Genomic DNA, 15,182 nt, shown 5'->3' with positions numbered 1-15,182 from the left:
TGATGTAGATTAGGAATAAACAAAAGGAACTGGAAAATTCTATAGAGGTAACATTTTATTAACTGTGCTTCCACATTATATGGTGGAAAATACCTTGTGAAAAGGGAATAGTCTGCAGAAGATCCTCTGCTGTTTGCTGTAAAAAAGTTCATCCTCTTGTCCCCTTACATGTGTACTCAACAGATAACACAGGAAATGCTAATCCCAGTCATAGGCTGGTGAGAGGGAAAGAAAAGGAGGGAGGCTTAAGTAATAAATCTGGGTCACATACTCAAAGAACATTGGCACAGCAATGGAGGCAGATGCCCTGCTTGAGAGAGGGTGTTCAAGCTGTATTGCATCACACAGAAGCATCTTCAGAGAACAGCACACATGGTGGGCTTGTTCCAGCTCTTAGCATTCCTGCTGGAGTGTCAGGGGCTGCAGTGCCCTGGAAACACCCTTTAAAAACCCCAGGCATAATTGCTGCCCTTGAAACTTCATGCCAGTGCTGATGTGAATGGAGGAGATTCCAGCAATATGCCCATTTCCATGGAGTACATCGAAGAACAATGGAGCAGAAGACAAAACTTGGATGAAGCCACCCCCCAGGAAAGCTTTGGTTTTGTTTGAAAACTGAGACAAAATGAACAAAAATGAATAAACTGAAATGGCTGTATGAAAATATGCTACAATAAAATTGTTGAGAATTCTTCTTCATTATCCCACTTCACATTTGAGGGGATGACTGGAAAAGAGGATCCTCTGTTTTTTTAAGAAATCCACAGGCCTTACAGCAAATGAGCATGTTTTCCAGTTCAAATATTATGAGTATTTTTTAATGTTTGCACAGGCTTGGGATTTCTGAGCCCATGTAATAATCTGCAAAAAGATCCCACTTTTTTGCTTTGCTGAGACTCCCACATGGCACGGAGCGGAAAACACTTTGCTGTGGCATGTTTAATTGGTTGCAGAGTAGGCAGTGTGTGGTTCCTTAGAGCAACTGGGATGGGAGAAGATAAAATACATCCTGCTTTCCCAAAGCAGATTGTATGGCTCTGTGGCTACCTGAGAGGAAAGACCACTTCCAGCTTGGCCACACAGACGTAATCCGTGTGTATTCTTGGATTTATGAGTGGCTGCATTACCGTGCAATTAGTCTGGATTACCGAAATGTGGGATAAGAAGGGGGGAAAAAAGGTTTGCTTCTCATTATTTTTTCCTCTGAGCATTCATCTGCTTTACTCAGAGTTTCCTATACCTGATTCTTCGGTGCCTGTGGCCACCAACAGAGTTTCCCCCAGCCCTAGCAGTCTGGTTTGAATGTGTGCGCTGTACATTCTCCTTGTCCGGAGGGCTCTGGTAAAGGCATTTATCTGTTGAATGACGTGCAGACTGCCAGATTCAACAGATGACAGCTTAAGCACAGCACTAGTGACCACCAATGGTGTGGTTTTTACTTTGGGATCCTGCTTTTTCTTACGAAAAAAATATGTTGCCATTATTGACTTTTTTAAAGGATTCTTTTCTCAAGCTGTTTCTTGTGTTTTGGTGTATTCTTCTGCTCTGTCCCATATTAAGGACTGATCTTGATTTTATGTGCCCTAATTTCATGCTGCCCCTCCTCTAGCCTTCAGCATTTGCTTGTGGTTTGTGCAGGAGTTTGGGAACAGATGTGACCAAGCAGGCACAGACACAAATAGATGATGCTGACTCTCCCCCTCCCTCTCTCTCACCTGTTGGCCATTTGCTATCTCTGATACATTTAAGACATAAGGCAGTTTGGAAAACACACAGATCATGACTCCTTTTTTTTTTTTCCTTGCCCTTTTTTCAGGTGGAGGTCTGTACTGAGGGAAGACAGAGGCAACCCAGGGACACAAAACAGGCAGATTTTCCGGAAAGCACAGACCGGAGTCCTCCAGCTTTGGTTAATTTTGCTATCAACAGCAGTCTCATCATGTGGGTCCTGCTCATGGGTGCACCGCTTTGGGAACTGCTTGGCAGCATTGTTCTGGGATGAATACAGTCCTGTACTGATGAAATGGAATGCAGTTCAAGGTAATCTCTTTAGGGGTGTCATGCTGTTCCCCTAGGAAGGGTTTAGAGACCCAGGAAATTAAAAAATCAGATGGATGCCAGTGGGTAGAGGGCAAATGCATCCTAACACAATTCTGCATATTGCCACAACGGTCCTTAACAGGGATTTTTTTAGGAAACAACATATGCAAAGATAATAACCTCCCTGCTGGTACTGGCAGATATCTGCCTTTCTGACAGACTCAGATTCATTCATATGCACAACAGGAGGGAAAGGATTATTTCAGCATAGTTATTTTCTCTCCCAGTTCACATCATCCACTGACTATGTACAAATAGGAAGGATGCCAAGTTGTTTACAAGAAGATCAGCAATGATTTGAGCCAAAACTATCAGTCCAACTGCCCTCAAACCGTAGGGATTTTCTGATGTGGCTACGACTCCAAAAGCTGTGACTCAGCTCCATCTCTGTGCTGGAGTGAGTGTCAAAATGAATATTTAAGCAAAAGCCCCATTCTAAGTTGTACAGAGAGCTCCCACTGAGTGCCAGACATGAGAAATCACCCTGACTCTGTCAGCATAAAACTTTCAAGACACAGGTAATGTACATCATAAATTTGAGCTGAGAAATTCTCTTTTAAGTATTTTTCCTTTGAAAATCTTACTGAGCTCCTATCTCCTTCCCCTTCCAGACCACCCGCAGATACCACCCACAGACCAGTCACCCCATGGTCTTTAGAGGTCATCTGTCATTCTCACTATCTTAATCCTGAGAGCATAGGTGCTCAGTCAGAAAAATGACTTTAAACAGGTGCTTAATGTCAAAAATACAATTTGTATAATTAGAATATTATTAGAATGAATATTGACACCTAAGTGTTTAGTTCTTGCTAAGTGCTTGGATGTTGACTATGTGTGTAATAACAAAGGGATGACTCCAGAGAGGCATGGAGATTGGACATTTGAGAGGAGGAGTTTTTGCTGTAAAGAAAGCAACAGGAGGTACAACATCAGCTCTGAGACACCAGCATGGTACCAGGAATGTTTATATAAACACTCAGGCCAGTATCATCATCCAAAATGAAGCTGTGAATCAGGGTATATTTTAACAACATTTTCAGTTCTCCTTGTTTTCTTTTTTTTTAAATCTTCCCTTCAGATTATATATTGTATGTTGGTTGAAACTGATTGAAACTGAAAAGTAGATGAGTGGCAAGGAATAATTTTCCAATCAAAATGAAAGAAAAGATTTTGGTGATTTCTTATTATATTCATCCTCAATCTTACAGTGATGTATTTTTTTTTTTTTTAAGTACTCTTGAGTCTGACAGTTTCATGCTGAGAGAGCTGAGACATTCACCTATGCCTTTATTTGCTCTGGCTTTGACAATGGTCACCTCCTCTTCTCTGCCTTCTCTGATGCTCGTTCAGATGCATCTGCCATAGGTGATCCTCCCTCCTCATCACTCTGGTTAAGGTCACCTCTCCACTGAATCCTCACACTGGCTCATCATTGGCAGTGCTTGAGGAGCTTGCTGCTCGTCCTCAGCTTCAAAAGACAAATTCAAATTCACCTCTTCCTGATTGTTTGCTCATCTCTCACACAACTTCCATAACACCTTTGTTATGGAGCTGCAGGTCTCTAACATTTTGAGGTGTTATTTCTATATTGTATAGTGAGCATGGTATTTGAAGGGTTATCTTTCAACAGCCTTTCTAAAAATGTGCTTTCTCCTCATTTGACTCCATCCTTACAAGTTAGCCCCTGTGCCTCTAGGTATCCCCCTCTAAGAAGAGAAAATTATTTTTGATTTGGAATTCATTGTTACTTTTATTTTTTGAATTTGAAATGCAATGTAGTGATGCTCATGACACACACGTGTCTTAGGCTGACTCCATGATATTATTGCTGTTTATTGCTGCTGTCATTTTTGATTTCCCCTTCTGTTGCAGCTTTCACTTCTTGAAGCTTGTCTTAATTTCAGACCCGGATCCCACAAGTTACACATCTGCTTACCTTTAGTCATCTGCATATTCCTGTTGATTCCACTGAGAATACACACACACTTTAAATTAACCACATGTGCAAGATTTTTGGAACTAAATCATGGGAAATGTAGTGTACTTGTTGTTATTTTTCCCAGCTTCCACAGCTAGTGGCTTCTGCAGGTGGTCAGACCTGCAGAGATTTAAAACCCACTGTTGATAGAGAAAAGGCAGCTGGCCTGAAATCAGTAAGATTTGAGAAAAGGTCTTGACAATATTAAGAAGAGAAACTTTTTTTGCAGCAATAGTAGTGGTGTGAGCTTTCATAGCAGAGGTTGATCCAAGACAGTAGGGCTGACAAAGACCCAACATTTTATTCTCTTCTCTTGAGGCTATGCTCAGATCAGAGACAGTTTCCCTCAGATAAAATTTTCCTCCTTTCCTTATGTAAATCAGTGTTGTTAGAAGCATGGGGCAGGAGGGATAGGGGAAGTAGTAATTTGTAATTTTTGTTGGGGAAACACCCCCAGCATAACTGATGTTGTGTTGTTTGGCAGTTGGGAATGACAGCAAAAAAAACAAACACCAGAAGGACTACAGAAGTTTCTGGGAAAAAATAAGGAGGAACACCAGACTGAAGGGAAATCTGTACAGGGAAGATTGACAACATTATGATAATTTGGTTTTCTTATTTTGTTTCTTTTCTTCATATTTAAAGTATTGCAACAAGGGCTGAAAATAACTCATATTTCAGTTTGCATTAAGTGGTACTGTAACTGAAATTTAATTAAAAAAAAGAAACAAGAAAGAGGAGTTATAAGTTATGGTATCTAAATCACATGCCACATGACAGCTGAAATTATTTGAATGATTTCAAACTATTAAAATACTTACAATTATTTGAAAAAAGTTATATTTTTTATTTTATTCCCATAAATGATACAAGCTAGCTGTGGCAGAGTAAAATATGAGAGAAAATGAAAACTGTAGGAAGACAATATACTGAGAGCTTAAATTTGATTTAACATTTCATTCCTCTAGAAATGCAGCTTACAAAACATCACTCAAGATGTATGGAAATTAAATATAATGTTTAATTCTGGCATACCTTAAACACAGGTCTAAAAATAGCTTCATTCCCAAAAGACAGAAATTCTGAGCTACCACCATCTCTGCAGCTCTGTTGCCAATATCTGCATTGTTTATTTATCCTGGGAAATCTCTGTGAAGGAGCAGGATCTCAGGGCTGCTCAGATGGGGCCAGATGGGAGGAGGTGGGAGGTCGAGCCTTGCCTCCAGCCCGTCCCTCCTGGCTTTCCCCAGGAGGCTGCTCTTGGGATGACAAAGCCCCTGCAGCTCTGGGTCCCTGGTGGGAATAGGAGCCCAAAAGACAGAGAAAAAGTGAGATAAGAGAGAAAAGCAGACAGAGCAAAGAGTGTAGCCTAGTGCTTCCTGGCATTGCATCCTGAAAAGAGCCCTTCAGTCTCAATCTTCTGCTACACAGAAGGGCATGAGGTGATCTTAGCTTTGGAAATTAGGTAAATTAGATAAGCTAATTCATTTTTCTGCTAATTTAGAATAATTTTTGCTTGCATTTGATTTGCCAGTTTTATTCCTGTGATCTGTTGGTAACTTGATACCTTTGTGTTTTAGAAAAAAATATTTCCTCCTTGTCTACATTTCGGCTGTTAAATAAAAAACCAGAAATTCATAAGGAGCATAAGATCCCACAGTGGTGAATGCAGTGAAGACTTGTAGCCAAATTTTTTCACAGCCAAATTTTTGCCCTCTCCTCTGCTACCTTGCAGGCAGGGCAATAGTAATTAGTATGGTCTGTTCTTACTTCAGAGTATATTGATGTTTCCTCTGCCACAATTCACATCTTTTCATTATTCTTTGGATACAACACTCTCTGCAAACCATCGTTGTTCTCCCTGATATGTGCTAAATATTGACAAAGAAACAAAGAAAATATGCTTGTTGAAACAAGCTGACCTCTGGTGCAAGAAGAGCAAATAAGTGAGTGCCCTGGGATATGTCTTTTGTTATTGCTAATTGTTTTTTAAACACCACAAGTCTCCTCTCAGTTTGGAAGACAAAGACCCCTCCAGTGCTACATCAGACTGGGGGCAAGACCAAAGAGCCATGTGCTTGTCCAGACTGATAAATCCATAAAGAGATGAATCAGGCTGGCTGTGTTGATAGCAGCTCAGGTTTTACTGGAGCTGATGGGGTTTGGAGAGTTTTCTTCAACCCTCAGCACACATCTGTATCATGTGTCAGGGAGAGCTGACTGTCTACTCAGATATTAGGTAGTACCTGAAAGTATTCAGCTACTTTGGATGGTGTCTGGAACCTGCCTCTTCATAAAACTCATCTTCAACAAGGCCAAAGAATCTTCCTGTGCAGTTTCTCCAGAAACTGTCCATGAGCCAAGTTCAGAACAACCAACAGTGTGAAAATGTAGTTAAAAATGCACATGGATGCTGTACAGGAAGAGGTCTTGGGAATTGTGAGGCTTGACAGAAAAAAAGCATCTTGCCCCAAGTTAAGGGTATTTGAGAGGTTTGTTTAACCTTCATTTTAGCTATTTGCACAAAATTCCATGTTATTATTTACAATACCATTGAATCAAAATGTGAATTTGCCATAGCAACCCAGGCTTCAAATGGGGCCTATGTTGCTTCCCCCAAGTTACACCACCTCCTTAAAAAGGAGGAAAGAAGAGTGCACTGTGTAACCTGAGCTCTTGCAAAATGCTGTAAGCAAAACATGGCTTTAATAAGCAACACAAACAATTCTTAGAGTACATTTTATTAAAAAAGATTGCAATTATACAATAAAAATGATAAAATTATAAATATGTAAATATGAAAAGAGCTATTTCAGCTTAGTCCATTTTTCAGGAAAATGTTAGCACTGGGGTCATACTGGCAACAGTGAGACCAAAGTAGGACATTGACATGATGTGGGTGAGGATTTCTGTGTCACTGCCTGGTTTTTTCACCGTGAGGAAAATAAAACAGTGGCAGGTCATACATTCATTCATGCATTTTACTCTTTCCATTCAATTGGTCCTTTTGCCAGAAAAATAATGAACCATCCAGCAGATGACATGGTTGTACATAAATAAATATATACTCAAATCCCCTGCTTGCAGTCACTACCCACTAACAAAATACCAGAGTCAGCTGGATTTCTGGAAAGCAGAATACATCCAGAAATTTTGCTTAGGTTATGCAAAATAATGCTTGTTTAACTGTGCTTTGAAAGTCTCATGTGGTGGTACATGTTTGTGTGTGAGTACCTGTGTCTGTTGAAGTTATGTGATGTAAAGCACTTGGACTTTTCACATCCATTTCACTTTTCTTCCTGTTGTTCTCAGGTAGACATTGACAAGATTTGTCCTAAGCACACATGAGGTTTTCTGTTGTGGATATCAGTTTTATATAACTGATGCACATCCGTTTTTTTCTTAAGCAGAGTTTGAAGAGGTTCAGCTGCACGTGTCTGCAATGAGAAAAGAGCTGTACTAAAAAAACCAGTCTTCTCACCTTCTTCACAAATTATTTCCTGTGAGTTTTTATTCCTATGATTCAAGTGACACTGAAAATAAGGAAAAAAACCAGCTATTTCTTACTATTTTTAAAAGTAAGTCAAAAACCCAAGCCTTGTATCTAACAAGTAGTACAACAGGTGAGATAATCCATGTCTGTCCAAACACTTCTACAAGTGTTTAGGAATTTGTTTTCAGTAGGAGATAAACGGGAGCTTCTTCAGCACCTAACAGAAGAAGCAGCCCCAAACCTCCATTTATTAATTGCTGCACTGCTTTCACAACAGAGCCCAGTGTAAAGGATTAGAGGAATCCTGGGGCACAGATTCACTTCTGTGCATCATTAGTATCTGAGCTAACAGTATGGAGTGAGGAGAAATGCAGCTTCATAGCTTGAAAGATCAGTGGTGAGACCCACTTTGGACCTTTTGATGCAATCCACATTGCAACAGGAGCCTTTTCTGGCAGTGGGGCATGCCTGGATGCCAGGGCTCGGAAGAACTGACTGTTCCTTGTACACACAGGCACAGCTAACCTCTGGTAGACACACCAGCCCTGTTGGATATCCCCAGAGAGTCAGGCTGTCCAAATCACCTGCTTTTGAGACTTTTGTTCCTTGTGAACAGACTCCTGGAAATCTGAACACAGTATTTTTGCAGATAATTCCTGTCTTTTCCACTTTATTGCTAGTTGTCTCTTTCAGGATGTTCAGCCTCCAAGATCAGCTTTCCATTTGCAATTCATGATATTAGCTGGAAAATTTACAGGACAAAAGCAGATCTTATGGATTGGCTTAATTCCACTATCCTTTTTTCAGATTCTTGTGAGTTAAGGAAAACCACAGAAGGTTTGAATCTTGTTTTGCTTTTTAATCTAAAGATACTATTTGTTTTGGCTTAAGGGAGTTGTGAGAAATACCAATATACTTAAAGGGAACACATTTAAGTGCTTTCTGAGGACAGCAAGTGAACCTTAGCAGTGAAATCCTGCTGTATGTGAGGTTCTAAAATTGCAACGCACAAATGTTTTACTGGGATGTAAGAATGTCCAAATGTGTGTAGTCCAGGATGATATCCAGTCAAAAATAGCTAATGCATAAGGAAAAAGTTTTTCTCTAAATTTAAAGGAATCACTTTATACTCACATCTGAAATTTCTAGTGACATCACACACCATGAAACAATGAAATCTAATAAAACTGTTCACTTCAACAGAAGTTTTAAAATACGTTCAGAAAGACTTCACCTCTGCTGCCTAACTTCAGCCTTGAAATCTTAAATCTGACAGTTGGTCACTTCCCTTTTACTTCTCTTTTACTTCTCTTTCTACCACAGAACAGCATCTTGGCCTTGCCTTCCCAGCCTGAATCAGCCATACCAGCTCTCTGAAATGCTTCATGTAGAGCATCCACCATATTCACTGGAAAACACTGGAAGTCCCGATGTAAGTTTTCAATAAAATAATGAAATTAGATCTTAGTGGTCTAGGAACAGTGGACATTTGATTTCAGAGCTCCACACCGCCATGGCTGCAGGCAGTATTATTTCATAGTTTTCAGAATATGTGTAACTCAGGAGTTACTCAGAAACATAAACTGCAATTCCTGGAGGTAAAGTGAAATATCCATTAGTTGCATATATCAAGATGTGTCTACTCTAAAAGAATATACATTACATCCTGATGCCTGACATATGGTTTTCTTTTGGGGAATCAGTGCTGTGTAAGTATTAAAAAAATTGCTCCATTCTCAGCTTTATGCAAAGGCCGAGTCTATTGCTGTCCTTGATCTTCACAGAGTAAATCCATTAGTTTGAATTGTGCTTTTATTAATGCTAAAAGTCTGGAAAAAACCCCAAAAAACTAGGGCTAAACTCAATGATGCCTTGTTGTACCACTTGGAAAAATTTGCTTGTCCATCCTTTAAGCTCCCTGTGACGAAGTCTGTCTTTGCAGCGGTTTCAGATTGTGTACAAGACAATAGAAACAATGCGGGAATACAACAAATTCTTAGCAATATTAGCAGTGCCAGTGGATGCAGTTCCAGTCCATGTCATTGCAAACTGTGTCCAGATGCTGCAATGATGCATATCTTGTAACTGCTTATAATGATAAACAGATAATAAAGATTGAATTAAACAAGTCCATGGTTTTGGCCTTGCTGCCGGCAAGTTCTGGAGTGTATGTGAAATAAACCATCACCACAGCTAGCATTGGTTGGCTCTCTACCATCTCCAGGGACATTCAGGATGTTGACTCACTTCTGGGAATGGTCCCTCTGGGGCTGCATTTCAAAGCACTGACAGGTTGGTGCAAGTTTTAATGTGTAATGCCCAAACCTCTTATGATTTGACAATTTCAGCTTCGGTGGGTGGCAGTTCAGCCCTTTTGTCAAGATGCAGAGAAGAGAAGGGTTTGTTTGAATGGTTTTGTCAGAAAATAATTGCAGAAGAATGGCCAGTTCCAACACAAGACCAAGGCACAGCTCTGCTAGGTACCAAATAGGAGATACAGACCTTCCTCCTAGTTTATCATCAATGCATTTATTTATCTCATGATGTCCCATGTCTCAGGCACTGCACAGACCAGCCTCTAAGATAAGTGGTATATCAACCCTGGAGAAAGCTTTTTAACTCTATTCAAGTAGAATTCATTTATAAAAACCAGTTTAACTTTGAGGAAAGAAATGCAAGGTTACTGCATGGTAGGAATTATCTTGGCTGTGTCAAAGGATTTCCTGTGTGTTTCTTAACTCTCTGTATTTCGAGTTTCTTCTGTCAGAAAATTTGTCTGTTACTCTGAGACTGTAGAGGACAGGGTTTCCACAAAGGTGTATCAGTGCCTACTTAATGGTAAAGATGCCCATCAGTGCTTCATGAGCATGTGATGCACTTGATCATAGGCTTTACTGAAGGTCCTAATGAGGCCCAAAGATCCTGTGGAGGAAGGTGTAATGACATTTCAAGGGATTAGTGATAGTCACTTGGCAGTATTCTCCATTTTCCTGCTATCTTTGAATCACAGCGAATGAAGTTAATTGAAATTAATTTCTGATATGAAAATGTTCCTTTCTGCTAAGGCTGGGCATTGATGGGTAAGAATATGTTACCATAAAGGGAGCTAGAAGGCAGCTGAATGAAACCTTAGACAAAAAGGAAGGGTTTTTTTTGTGCTAAATGACTAAAACTAAGGCACTCTGCCAAGGCATGCGTGCATCATAACTCACTACTTATTTGGGTGAAGAAATGCCCCAGCATTTCCACTTCCAGCACACTGAAATATCAGCCCTGAGCCATCAATTATCCACAACAACGTGCCCAGGACTGGTGCTGCCACATGCACAGTAAAGCCTGCTGCCCACAGAGGCCCAGTTTTGGATCTGGGCACAGGCTTCTCCCGGAATTATGTATTTGAATGTGTGTAACACAACAAACTGCATTGCAATAACTGCACAGTTCAAAACTTGGCACCAGTGCCTGCTCTTTTTCCAAAGTCAAGTGTAAAGTCTTAGGGCCCTATTAATGAAAAATCCATCTGATGGCTGGATCAGAGAAGAAGGAGGGCCCCAAATTATGGGCAGGATCTGTTCTAAAAGCCACGTGCTCATGTAAAAATGTGATGGAATATGGGCACGGAAAGTTCCATGTGGATTTCACTAGATGCACAGAGATTCCTGGAATGCCCATAAATTAATATGTTGTACTTAGAGACATGGTGCAAAGGGCCACGAGGCTGTAAATAAGTTTCCTTGCAGCATGAAGTAGGGAGATAAACAGTGACATGTCAAAAGCCTTGAAAAGAAGGGTTGGGGTCAAACATGATACCTAGCAAGTCTCAATTTTCTTTGCCCTGCCTACATGTTTTTATTTCTACAGCGTGAAACCAGCAAGTCCTGTTTGACTTATCAACCCTGCTTCCTAAGCAGCCTGGGAAACTGTTAATGGCCATACCTATCTGAGTGCTTGACACAAGCTGCAGGCATAGTCAGCACCTGTTATTTATAGAAAAGCCAGAGAAACAGTCCTAAAATACAGGACTGCAAATGCGTACTGGAAGGATGTTTTACTTCTCGGGAAAAATAGTTGTTTTCAAATTATCTCAGTGAGTGGATATACTTACTTTTATTTCTTTTTACTGTTGCAATCAAAGAGCTCAGGAAAAGATAAAACTGAAGAATTTTCCATCAGAAAATATCTCTGTATTATTATTATCTCCATCCTTAGCCAACTTATGCAAAGCAGACTCTTTTACTTTCTGCAATATGTTTAATTTCCCATTGACCTGGATTACAATAACTTTTTTTTTAGTTTTGTGGGGTTTTGCTTTTTTTTTCTTTAATAAAAAAGCAGGCTGCACTTATGCTGCTCTCTTTCTGCAAGTTGTACTTGTAGTTTAACCAGCTCAGCTCCCTTTCTCTCACAGCTGCTTGTGTGCAAAGACTTCGTTCACCATTAACCCCCAGTGTGATGGGTTTGTAAAAATGTCAATGCAGAAGTCATGAGAGGACTCTCTGAGAAGATTTGGCTTTTGTAAGGCTGCCTTCAGAAGAGTTTTTCCTCCTCAGGAAGTTCATCATCCTGTCAGGAAAGTCACGGAGAGGAGTCAGGCCAGGTCCTATGGCAATTCTGGATTAAACCTTTAATCCTTGGACTACTTGCATGTGCCATAATTTATGCCATATCAAAGCTCCTAAATTATGTCTAAAGCAGCTCTATCCTCTCATGTTCTCTTTAGTTTTAATGTTTCTCATTAAAAATGATGAAACATGAGCCACTCTTACTGAAAACTCATCTTTCTCATCAACAGGAAAACCTCAGCTGTTCTGTACATGAAACAGTCCACGTGATGGCTTTTTCCAGTGTGAGCATGGCATGGCTGATTCAAGCAAGGACATCCAGGATCTACACAGATCATACAGATCTTCAGCATTGCTGATGCTGCTTAGATTTTACTCATGATTACGAGGACGAATTTCAGCTCTAGAAGCAGAGATTCACATTATGTCATGGCAGCAATGCAGCCAAATGCTGCTGGTAAAAGTCAGTTTAATGCTAGGGAATTAGTTGTGTCCAAGTATAAAGGCCTTCAACAAAGGCAAATGAGAAATAAAGCACCTTTGCTCAGATTTTGCTTCCACACTCCCAACAGTCTTTACACAGCATGTGTGAAGGAAGAATCTTGGGAGCTGAGAAATGCAGGGCAGTAGGAACTGTTGTCATAGTCATTGTCTTCCATATATATCATGTTCATTAAGTGGCCTATTAATTTCTGTTGCCAGTAGAACAGAGGCAAGAGAGTGAAAAACTGATAATCTGTCTGAAAGAGCAGTCAAAGAGAAGGAAAAAAAATTCCTCCAAAGCTGTAAATACATCACAAAATGTTCAGAAAAAGTATGTTTCCAGGGCAGGAGAAGGTTTCAATAAAATTATGACTTTAGCTCTGGACCATAATTCAGTTAGAGCACAAGTGGTTGTCATAAAAATTGTGTATATTAGGAAAAATCACTGTTGTCTGTTTCAAAATAGGAATAATACCTTCTAAGCATCTCAAATGTCAGGTTTTATTTAATAAACGTGGGTAAGAAATACTCTGTATAACCACATGATGCTTGTGGAATGTTGCTATACATGTAAAAAATGCTGTAAACATAAGGGGCTTTGTGTGTGTGTTTCTCTGTGAGAAGCCCACTCCATCCTCTGAGAAAGTTTATCATTGAAAAGACAAGAGAGCTTACAATAGAATGACATAAAGCCCAGTCCTGCAAGATGTCACAGAGCCTTCTCTCTTGCTGTCACAAGGACTGCAAATTCCCTGAAACAGTCACTTAAGCACTTTGCAGGAGATAAGTATTCCTTGCATCCTTAACATTTTTAGGAAGTGAAATGAGCGTGTATTTCCATGGACAAATGGCTCAAACAACATAGCTAATCTTGTTTGGGGTTTATGTGGGACAGCAGGATAGGTGAGTTCCCTTTATAGGAAAGCTATGAAAAATGCAGAGTTATGGAAGGGCTCATCTTGCACAGGGGATAAGAGTGAGGAGTTGATGACATTTGGGTTTTCTACTAAATGCAGCTGCAGGCAGGCTGGGAAGCTGCTGCTTTTGCATGTGCACTGAGGAACACACATAAGTACATTTTTGTCTCAGTTACTAGGTAGGTGTTAACAAAACAGCAGAGCCATGTATGGAATTGGTTTTTATCTATTTTTAGTCCTCCCTTGCACAAGGTCTGCACATTCTGTTCTGTATGCTGCCGACGTTTCAGCTGTGGCTCTTGGTACAACTCACACTTCTGTTCTACAAGCTGCTCGAATATTGTACCACTGTTGTCAGGAGGTCCTAAATGGAAAACAAAACAAAACAAAACAAAACAAAACAAAACAAATAAATCAACAGTGATAGAAAACAACAACAACAACAAAACAAACAACAGCACTCTTCTCTTGCCATCTTGCAAAACAAAATCCTTCAGGCATGATTTATTAGTAAAACTGACTATGGACAGTTAATGTACATCTGGATCTAATAAACAAATGCACAGCTAAAATACCCTTTGTTTTTTTTTTTTTTTTTCTCACAGGGTTTAAGTAAAGTAATTCATCTGTACTTTAACAAGAGCTTTTATTTCCACATGAAGAGGTGGGCAGCCATTCAGTCGGACACGACTGAGATTGTTTCAGTCAGTTAAATTGCCCAATATTTTCATATTACCTTGAAAAAAAAAAAATAAAAAGGTCATGTGTGTGCCATTTTGACCTAAGAAAGTATAAGTCTCTACCTACAAGATGTATAACATATATAAATTTATATACAAATATTTATGATTCTATTATACACAGAGAAAGTAATACCCTTGCATTAACATGACACATCACAACGAATTAGGATCATAAATAATAGAAAGTGCATGTGGAACAAAAAGTCTGGGATATTCTTTACTCATCCCTGTAGCCTTTGTAGGCAGAAAAGCTCATTTTGAAAGCAGATGCTCCTGTCTACTGTAACAGAATTGAAGTTTTGCAGTGAGTGTTCACTGCTTTCAGCTGGCAGTGAGGATTTTTAGCAATACCTCCCATCCTTATTTGCCCAGATTTTGATCCGTGAGTGTCAGTAGAAATGGGCGGACACATTTTTAAGGAAAAAGCTCAGTAAGAATTTCTCTCAAGCATGTGTACAATATTTCAGTACCTCTAAGTGATGCAAGTCAATAGCACTACTGGCTCGTTTAAAGTAAAACACGTGTGTGATTGCCTGGAGAACTGGAGTCCACGATTTTGGTTCTAAGTGTGGCTTAACTCTTAGTGTCATGCAGCTATCAGGCTGCTTTTGTTTTACTCCATTGTTTTGATGTTGGAAGCAGGTCATGATCCCTTTAAAGGAGCTTTTGAGTTAGTTTAACATCACTGCTAAGCAGCACAGCAGAAAAGCAAGCACCGTTGTGGAGTCCTTCCAATTAATTTGGGATTTGCAGTTAAATGCAGGTGTCACAATTTAACAATGAATAATTCATAACCCATCAAGACGAATATTTCAGTGGAGGGGCTTCTTAAAAAATTGTTTTTAAAAAGTGTCAAACATATGCCAAACATTTACAGGATTGCTAGCAGCAAGTGGCTGAAGGAAA

The 15,182-nt window shown here is 39.8% G+C and overlaps 1 long non-coding RNA gene across 1 annotated transcript; it reads left to right on the top strand.

The window, feature by feature from the left end:
* Positions 1–1,941: 1,941 nt before the first annotated feature.
* Positions 1,942–13,294, top strand: LOC138108919 (uncharacterized). Its single transcript, XR_011150122.1, has 4 exons — positions 1,942–2,040; positions 7,489–7,580; positions 8,895–9,003; positions 12,364–13,294. It is a non-coding gene; the product is annotated as an uncharacterized lncRNA (long non-coding RNA).
* The last annotated feature ends 1,888 nt before the right edge of the window (positions 13,295–15,182 follow it).

This window comes from Aphelocoma coerulescens, chromosome 4 (assembly GCF_041296385.1).
Source record: "Aphelocoma coerulescens isolate FSJ_1873_10779 chromosome 4, UR_Acoe_1.0, whole genome shotgun sequence".
NCBI classification, from domain to species: domain Eukaryota; kingdom Metazoa; phylum Chordata; class Aves; order Passeriformes; family Corvidae; genus Aphelocoma; species Aphelocoma coerulescens.
This window is presented reverse-complemented; position numbering and strand designations above follow the sequence as displayed.